Source organism: Monodon monoceros, unplaced genomic scaffold (assembly GCF_005190385.1).
Source record: "Monodon monoceros isolate NGI ecotype Baffin Bay Population unplaced genomic scaffold, NGI_Narwhal_1 Super_Scaffold_14, whole genome shotgun sequence".
In the NCBI taxonomy this organism is placed as follows: domain Eukaryota; kingdom Metazoa; phylum Chordata; class Mammalia; order Artiodactyla; family Monodontidae; genus Monodon; species Monodon monoceros.
Window position 1 is genome coordinate 899,279 of NW_021703770.1, and position 9,313 is coordinate 908,591.

Sequence of the window (9,313 nt, forward strand, 5' to 3'; positions counted from 1 at the left end):
TCTTCCCCCACCACCCAGTTGGCCTGCGTCCCCTACCCCGCAGCGCCCCTCGCCCCGCCTCACCCGGGGCAGACTGTGTGGCCTGGGTCCCAGCGCTGTTTACATCCCCCGGCAGCACCGGGATGAGGGAGGATGGATGAGGTCTGGCGCTGCAGGCACCAGGGTGGTGAGAGCAGCGGCCTGGCTGTTGCCGCGTGTCCCCCGCCTGCCCTCGGCCCCCCTGGGCTGCTCTGCTGCTTCCGTGGCTTAGTCCCTCAGAGCTGCGGGCCACAGGGGAGGTGCGTCCTGAGACACGACTGTGGAGCCTCACAACCCAGCCGTGAGTGTGGGGGGCTTCTGCGGGCACAGCGAGCTCTCTGCCAGGCTGGGCTCCAGGAAGGGCAGCCGCACCCTAAACTGCTCGCGTCAGACCCACCAGAAGGGGTCTGACCCCTGAGCCAGCCAACATCTGACCCCTGACCCCAGACACAGACAGCCTGGCCTGACCCAGCCTGTGGACGTGACAAGGGTGAGATTGTCCCTGTGCCCCTGTCTCCGCTGAGGGCCGCTGTTGGGGTTGGTCACCCCGAGCCTTGTGGGCTCCGGCACCCACCCCAGACCCCCTCGGTCCTACAGAGAAGAGCGCCCTAGAGTGAGAGGTGCTCCCCGGCAGTACACGGCATCTGCTGCGTTCCAGAGAACCTCCCCGAGGTTTCTTTGGGAACCAGCCTTCCTGTGCCAGCCTAGAGCCCCGCGGCCCTCAGAGAGAGTACGAGGCCTGGCAAGCCCTGCCAGTGACTCAGCGGCCGTGGGCTGCCTCCAGCTCATAAAACCTGACCCTCAGATGGCTCAGCCCTCCGGCACCCTCTCACATCTTGGCTGCCTCCAGTCTGCCCCTACCCCTGCCCCGCACACAAACAACACTGGATCCACACTCCCCCAGCAAGACCCTGGCTGCCCCTCCCTTGCCAGACAGGAGCCAGTGCCAGCCCGGGTCAGGGAACTGGATGGGCCAGGGGCTCCTGCACCACTCTGGGCCTCAGTTTCCCCTTCTGGGACAGATACGACAGCGTTCTAAGGAGACAACGGTAGCCTGTGGGCTCAGCCCTGCATTAGTAGGGAGACCGGTTGAGGGGGCAGCGAGGCTGCTCCAAGGACCACCCTCCCTCAGAATCTTCAATGGCTCCCCACTGCCCTGGGGTCAAGTGTTCCATTCTGGTCCCCACAAGGGCAGCTATAACTCCATGTGGAAGTGCCCTGCTCATTCCTGCCTCCACTCACGGGGACCCTGACATGCAGTTCCCGCTGCCCGAGGACCTCCCCTCCCTCTGCCCACCCAGGCTGCCTACCTCCTGTCACCCCTGCCTCTGCCCGGCTGTGCTGCCCTCCTGGCCAGCGCCCTGAGGCACCCCGCTCCCTCTCGCTGGTGCACTGAAGCCGTGTCCCCCACCAGACTCAGAGCGTGGAGGCCAGGGGCCTGTCTCTGGCCTGTGTCCTCAGTGCCCAGTCCCAGGCCAGCTCAGTAGGTGCTTCGTCGAGGGGTCTAGGGTGATTCAACCGCATGAGTGGGTAGGAGCGCAGAGACAGGAGACCAGAGGTGGCACTCAGGCACAGGAAGTGGCATGTCACAGACTTTGCCCTGAGCCCTGCCTGACCTCGACCCCAAAACCCTGACCCCCCAGCCTGGCCACAAGCCACCACCCTGGTCAGGGTGTCTGTCTGGAGAGGGATGTCCCTCTCAGCCGCTGCGTGTTCCCGCAGAGCCACCAGCACTCACAGAGGTTATGCTGGGTCACACGTGGCGCCAGGCCGGTGCACGGCGTCAGGCATGCGTGTGCCCCTGTGAGGCCACATCCGCCCCAGGGACACACACGAGTGGACGCAGAGACCCAGGCAACACACGTTCGAGACCTGGGTCACGGGCACAGACACCCCAGGGCCAGAACAGGCAAACGGAACTGGAGAGCAGCGCGGCAACCCAGACCTGCATGGGGCAGCCAGGATGGCCAGAGGCAGCCCGGGATGCCTTTGTCCCCTCCCAGGCAGAAAACCGATCTGCATGTGTCCCCAGCTCCTACAGCACACGTGAGTGCCAGCCGAGCTCTCCAGGGCCCAGGGAGCCTTCCCAGAGAGGACACTGTGGGGGACAGAGAGCCAGGCTGGAGCCGCTGTGCCCCTTCCCCTTCCTGGGTGGTGCAGCTTCGGCTCTGCCCTCCGTGCCTCAGTTTCCTCCTCTGCCTGGCCGGGCCTGTGGACTCCGCTGTCCCAGGCTCCCTCCCCCAGGGCCCTGAACCACGCTCCACAGGGGGCCGGCGGGGGCGGGGAAGACGCCCGCCCCGCCCCCACCCCGCCCCCGCCCCGCTGCCTTTGCCCAAAAGGAGCCCCGAACGCGGGCCTGACGTCAGCCCCCAGGAAGGCGAGGTCCGTAGGGAAGCTGCAGTAAGTGGCCCACAGAGCCACAGCCGCGGCCGTCTCCTCTCCGCGCGGGCGAAGGTGAGGTGAGTCCCCCTCGGGCCGGCCGGGCCTCCCCTCCCTGAGATGAGATGGTGGGTGCCGGGGTCCTCACGCCCCGTGCAGGCAGGCAGGCCGGCAGGGGGCAGGGGCAGAGAAAGACCCGGGCTGGAGAGAACTCAGAGCCCAAAAGTGGCTTTGCGGTCCCACCCTGCAGGGAGCCATTGTACAGATGGGAAAACTGAGGGCGAGGGTGAGGGCAGCTACAGCTGACCAGGCCAAGTGAAGGATAGGGGAGGGAGAGCTCCCCAGGGCTCGCGGGGACATCCCTGCTGTGCCCAGCCCCACCTGTGCTGCAGGGCTCCCAAGCCCCCTCCTCTGGACTTCCTTCCTTCCTTCATTCATTCAGCACTCTCACTGGTCATCTGCTGGGTGCCTCGATTTCCCCGTCTGGGCGGCCCCAGAGGTCAGGGAAAGGGTTGCGGTACCCCAGAGGCACTTGATGAGCTCTGGGACCTTGGCCACCACCATCCCCCAGGCTGGGGCAGGGCCGGGGGGTGAGAGATTTGTAGGGACAGGCTCCGACCAGGGCACACCTCCTGACATCCCACAGCTCAGGTCCTAGGCCCCAGCCCGGCCCTTCCCCACCCTTGTAGGGTCGGAGAAACTGAGGCCCAGGGCCCACCCAGCCCCCTACGTAGACCTCGCAGCTGGCACTGCCCCCGCCTGGCTCTCTGGTGGTGCCGGCCCTGAGAAGGCAGCAGGAACAGGGTCCCGAGGGGGGGAGGGCCAGTTGGGAACTGGCCTGTGGCCAGGGTGCTGGGCAGGGCAGACGAGGAGCAGCTGTGCGTCCTGGGGCAGGACTGGGAACGGAAGGGACTGGAGGCGTGGTGGCAGCAGCTCACAGCCCTCGGACAGGCGGCTGGCCCTACCAGTGGCCCCCATATTCTTCTGCCAACCTATGGTCGCTCCCAGCCAGAGGGTTACCAGGGCACCACTTCCCCTCATGGCTGTGTGGCCATGGACAAGTTGCTGCGCGTCTCTGAGCCTCAGAAAAAGCAAAGTCTGCTGCTTCTACAGCCCCGGCGTGTGGGGGAGGGGATTGGACGTTTCCTGAGCACCTCCTGGGAGCCTGCGGGCTGGTCTCCTTTTGTCCTGCGGTAACCTGATGTGATGAGGTGGGTCTCAGCACACCCACTTTATAGGTGAGGAAACTAAGGCTTGAAGAGGCCAGAGGGGGCTCTCAAAATCATTCATTTGTTCATTTAGCCACAGCCCAGGCCTTGGCCCTCATGGCACTGCCAGTCCAGTAGGGGAAAAACAAGAAACAAATAGATATGAAGCTGTCGGGTGGTGGGAGGGCTGCAAGGCAAAAAAAGCAGGTGGAGGTGAAGGTGTGCGGGGAGCTGGGTGATCCGGGAGGGCCTACCGGAGGAGGCAGCCCTCGGGCCTGAAGAGCACTGGTGGACCCCAACCCTGCTGTGCCCTGCTGGCTATCACCACACCCAGGCTGCCCCTCAGACCCCTCAACGGTGCTCTGAACACAGAAGCCAGTTCCCACCTCAGGACCTTTGCACTTGCTGTGCTCATCCCACTGCCTGGAGCACTGTTCCCCCAGGTCCTCCTGAGGCCCCTCCTGCTCCTGGGCGGCCAAAGTGGTCCCCCCAGCCACTTTCTAGCCCACTCCCCCCACCCTGCCCCTGACTGCGAGCTCCACAAGCTAGAGCCAGATCTGCCTGAGACCCTCTGTGCCCCCAGCACTGGCCTCAAGGCCAGGTCTGCTGCCTCCAAAGCATATGGGGTCCTCATTGTTCCTCTGACCTTGCCACTGGGCTGTGTGCCCTGGACCTCTGAGTCCTCCCCTGTACGGTGGGACGTGGTAAACTTTCACTGGCATGGTACAGGCAGGAGGGTCCACAGGGCAGGGTTCAAATCCCAGCTCCTCCGCCCCCAGCTGGGTGACCCCAGACAGGCCACTTAACCTCTCTGTACCTCAGTTTCCTCACAGGCAAAATGAGGCCAGCAGCACCAATGTGGGGCATCTTGGGAGGGGTCATGAGACCCTGGGAGGGGTCATCTCGGATGCAAGCTATGAAGTGTGGGATTAGGGCTCTGCCCCAGTGGAGGGGTGTCCAGGGGCCCAGGGAGGACTGTGGGCGTGGGCACTGTTGGTGCTGGGGGCCTTCCGCAGGTGACGCAGGCAGAAGTGGCATGCCGGGCAGAGACCTGGCAGGGGCAGCCGCAGATCCATGACCTGTGCCCCTGGGGAGGCTGGGCCAGGGAAACGGTCAGGTGCTGCAGCAACTGCAACCATCAGGATGGGGTGAGGGATGAGCCAGGGTGGCAGGGAGGGCTGTCTGACCCCCGGCAGGACCCCCAGGTGCGGCGACGCCTGAGGCTGCCCCTCCCAGAGGAGCTTGCATTTCCATCAGAGCCCAGACCTCAGCCAAGGGCTCTCAGACAGTGGAAGGGGAGCCCAGGTGCCCAGCACTCCACCCACACCCACGAGTGACCCCTCTCCCTGAGCTGGGTGGAGGGAGCCCTGGCCAGGATGGGGAGCTTGATTCCAGCTGGCGCCACCTGGGACCTGCTGGGTGACCACGGGCCAGACTGGCCCCCTTGGGGGCCTCAGTAAGGGCCCAGCTGTCCCTGGATGGAACAAGCAGAGACTCAGACTAGCCAAAAACAGCAGGCAATGTTCTAAAGCAGATGCCATGAAACCAAGAATAATCAGAAAAATAAACAGGCAGATGGTCCCCCAATAATGGCTATTTTGGCCTTGGAAGGCTGTGAGGGTCACCCCAACAGGGGCACAGGCACATGCAGGTACGCTGTGTACCCAGAATCTGATTGCCCACGAACCCCAGGGCCAGAGATGCTCACCCCTCCCTGGTCCCACCCCTGCCTGGGCCAGGAGCCAGTTGACCTAGGTTTGAGTCCCGGCTCCGTCAATTTCATGCTGTGTGTCCTAGGGCCTGTCACTCCCCCTTCTGGACCTCCACTTCCTTGTCTATAAAACCCACGACTGCTGTGTGGACGCAGAGTGTCTGGCATGGCGGCTGGTTCACAGCAGACGCTCCAGGCACCTTGGTCAGGAAAAAGGCTGGGCCTGTCCTCCATGCCTGTCCCTCCCGGCTCCTGATGCAAGCAGAACATGGGATCTTGGGCCACACTTCCAGGCAGGTACCTGTTGCCCAGGGCTGAGGCCAGGCCCCCTGGCTGCCCCGGTCCTGTACACGGCAGGACAAGAGGCAGCCAGGCTGCGGGCTTGGGGTCTGCTAGGCAGCTGGGCGGCCACAGAGCACACACAGGGATAGCAAGGTGGTTTCAAGAAAAGCCAAGGAGAGGTCAGGATGCACCCCCCACCTGCCGAGGAGGGGAGGTCAGTGTGGCCCGGGTCCCCCTCGCAGTCTGTGGGCAGGTGCTGGCACCCTGAGCCTCTGGGTCTTGGCCTGTGTCTCTGGGCACACAAGGACCCGAAAGCTGTAGGTGGAGGCAGCGGGGCATGATCCCCCATCGGTGTTCAGTGGGGAGCTGGTGCGGCCCTCAGGCTGGTTGGAGAGGGAGCCCAGGAGGGGACAGGGTCAAGTGACTTGGGGAAAGATGCTCATTCCCCGGGTTTGAGAGCTTCACAAAGGCTCTGAGAAGTCCTGCACTGAGCACCCGGTGTGACCCGGGCCTCTCCCCAAAATGGGCAGGCGGGCCCAGGCAGGCCTCCGTTCAGGTGGGAAAACAGGGGTCTCTAGCACTGCTGCTGTTGTCATTACACACCTTCTTTGGGGGGGCACCTGCGGCCGTTTGGCCACCCAATACCCCCAGCTGTCCTGCCGATTTCATTTGTTGGTTTGCTCACCTGTGCATTCAACAAGTGCCAGTCGCAGCATCACAGGTGAAGGAACTGAGGCTCTGAGACTTGAACCAAACACCTCTGATGAGCACCAAGGGAAGAGGGAGGGGGAGCACAATGGGGACCGAGGGACCGCCGACGATGGTCAGGGTGACCGGGTGGGTTTGCTGGAGGAGGTGTTAAACCTGCTCGGCTGGGAAGACCGGTGGGTAGTGAGGGTGGAGCCGAGGGCGGGGGCCCTGGGACACTGGGTGGGCTGTAGAGGGGCTGGGCCAGGCGGGGAGGGCACCAGATGCCTGGGTGAGAAACGGGCCTCGCCCTGCAGGCCCCACCGGGCTCGATCAGCGGTTCACTCCGCCAAAGAGAAAGATGGGTGCTGCTCTGCGCCCGGCTGTTCTGGGTGTGCTGGAGGAATGGACAGGAGCACTGCCCCAGCCCCGAAGCCACCAGGCCCACCCCGAGGTGCTCACGGTCCAACGGGGAGGCACCGTGGGACGGTGCTGGGCTGGACGGTGCTGGGGCAGGAGCATCCGGGAGAGGTACTGGGCCAGCCGCGGTGGAAAGACAAGGCTTCCTGAGGAGCTGAGGTCAAGAGGAAGCCCTGAAAGCGGGCAGGAATACTGCAGTGGGGGACGAGAAGCAGCTTGGGCAAAGGCACGGAGGTTGGAGGGTGCCTGGGACGTCGTCATTCAGTTGGGGTGCGAGGAGACTCGGGAGGGGGCTCCCCTAGCCTTGCTCAGAACCTGAGGCTTTTCCTGGAGAGGACCCCGGCCCAGCAATCCCAGCTCCGAAGCCTGGTTGTGACCAGATACCTGTGAGGAGAGCATATTGGGGGGGGGGAGACATCCTTCACCCCCCATATGCCTCCCCTAGAGGGTCCTGGAGCTCCAGGTCTGCAGTTCTGGGGGGGTAAGGGGAGACGTGCCCCCTTACCAGGCACCAGGTGGCAGCAGTGCACTCCCACCGCACCCTCCGGCACCTCTCCACACCTGCACCAGGTGCTCTGAATCAGCTAAGGCCCGCAGCATCCCGGAGGAGCAGTATAATACAGCTGTGCCAGCCCCACTCCACACAAGTGGAGACTGAGGCTCAGCGAGAACCCCTGCAGGGTCAGAACCCTCACTCCAAGGTCAGGTGGGGCAATGGGAGGGAGGCCCACAAGGTTACCTATGGCCAGAAGCCCCAGGGCCCAGCTGGGGGACCCCAGGCTAGTTGCTGAAGCTCCCTGTCTCTGCATCCTGCATCCTCGTTGACAAAATATGGATTGTGCCCCCTCCACGATGATAGGAGGAATCCAGATGTCTCTCACCAGGGCCCCATGGGTAGGGGGCAGAGAAAGCAGACATATTTCTAGGGAGGCCAGGGGCTGTAGGCTTGGGTCAGAGAAAGTTAATTTATGCTACAATATAGAAAGACCTTTCTTATTTTCAGAGAGTTTTGCATTACAGTGGGCTAACCTGGTAGGTAGTGAGTTCCCCGTCCTCGGAGGAGTGCAAGCTGAGCTTTTTTTTTTTTTTTCGCTGTGTTGGGTCTTTGTTGCTGTGCGCGGGCTTTCTCTAGTTGTGGTGAGCGGGGGCTACTCTTCGTTGCGGTGCACAGGCTTCCCACTGGGGTGGCTTCTCTTGTTGTGGAGCGCGGGCTCTAGGCACACGGGCTTCAGTAGTTGTGGCACGTGGGCTCAGTATTTGTGGCTCTCAGGCTCTAGAGCACAGGCTCAGTAGTTGTGGCGCATGGGTTTATTTGCTCCACGGCATGTGGGATCTTCCCGGGCCAGGGCTCGAACCCGTGTCCCCTGCATTGGAAGGCGGATTCTTAACCACTGTGCCACCGGGGATGCCCCACAAGCTGAGCTTTTACACATTCATTCACTCACCCACTTGACATATACTGAATGTGAATGTGCAGGCCTCTCCTCCAAAAATTCACAGGCTAGTAGGGAAACTGGACAAGTGGCCAGGCAATGACAGAGCCTCGGGTACAGTGAGGGCCCGGAAGTGGCAGCAAATCTACCTGAAGCAATCAGGGGGGCTCTCTGAAGGAAGAGGCATTCGAACTGAAGAAAGCTGACAGGTGAATAAGAGGGTATCGTCAGAATTATTTTAGTCACAAGTGACAGAAACTCCAAAGTAACTTAAGCCGAAGAGGGAGATAACCAAGTCCCAGACAACTGTGTGGCTTCAGGAAGGGCTGGATCCAGGCGCTTGAACCATCCTGTCAGGGCTTAGTCTCTCCTCCTGGTGGGTTTCCTCTAGAGGAATACGGCCATCAGCAGCTTGAGTCTCATAACCAGCTAGAGTGGCAACCCCAGGGAAGAGAGCTGCCAGCAAAAGTCCCAGGGCCAGTAGTGACTGGCTGGGTTGGGGTCATGAGGCCACCTGTGACCAAGCACTGTAGCCTGGGGTTCCGTGTTACAGGAGCCCATGTCTGAGGCTGGGAGCTGAGCAGCGCCAAGCCACTGAAGGACTTTATCCCACACATGGTGGAGGGAGGCTGAGACTTCCTGCCCACAGGTCCCAAGGGCTCCTCCTAACCTGGGAAGCACTGGGCCTGCATCTCGCCCCAGTCCCCAAGCCGCCGGGATTCCACGACCATCCCTCTGCCCTGCTCCCTGAAAGAGCCCTCTAGAGCAGTCTTGCAGCCAAGACGTTCCCAAAGGTGCAGGCATGTTCAAGCCTTGAAGTGCTTCCGAGCTGGAAGTACCCTCAGAGCCACCTGCCCATTGCGTAGATGGGGAGACTGAGACCTGGGCAGCCTGGGCAGTGGAGGAATTCCTGACCCTTCCTCCCAAGACCCTAGTTTCCTCTGAGATGGGCGGGAGGGGAAAAAGGAAGGAAGAGAGGTGCAGGAGGAGGGAGGCCCCCAGGGGCCCGAAGCCCTGGGCCCCACCCGCACAGTTGCACTCCAGCTGTTCAGTCCACCCAGGACCAGCACTCGCCCTTGGGGCCTGGGGCTGTGCAGAGTCCACTCTGCAAGGCCTGCCTGCCCGCCCTGCCGTCCTCCTGCTGCCGTTCTCCACAGGGCACCTCCCTTCCCTAA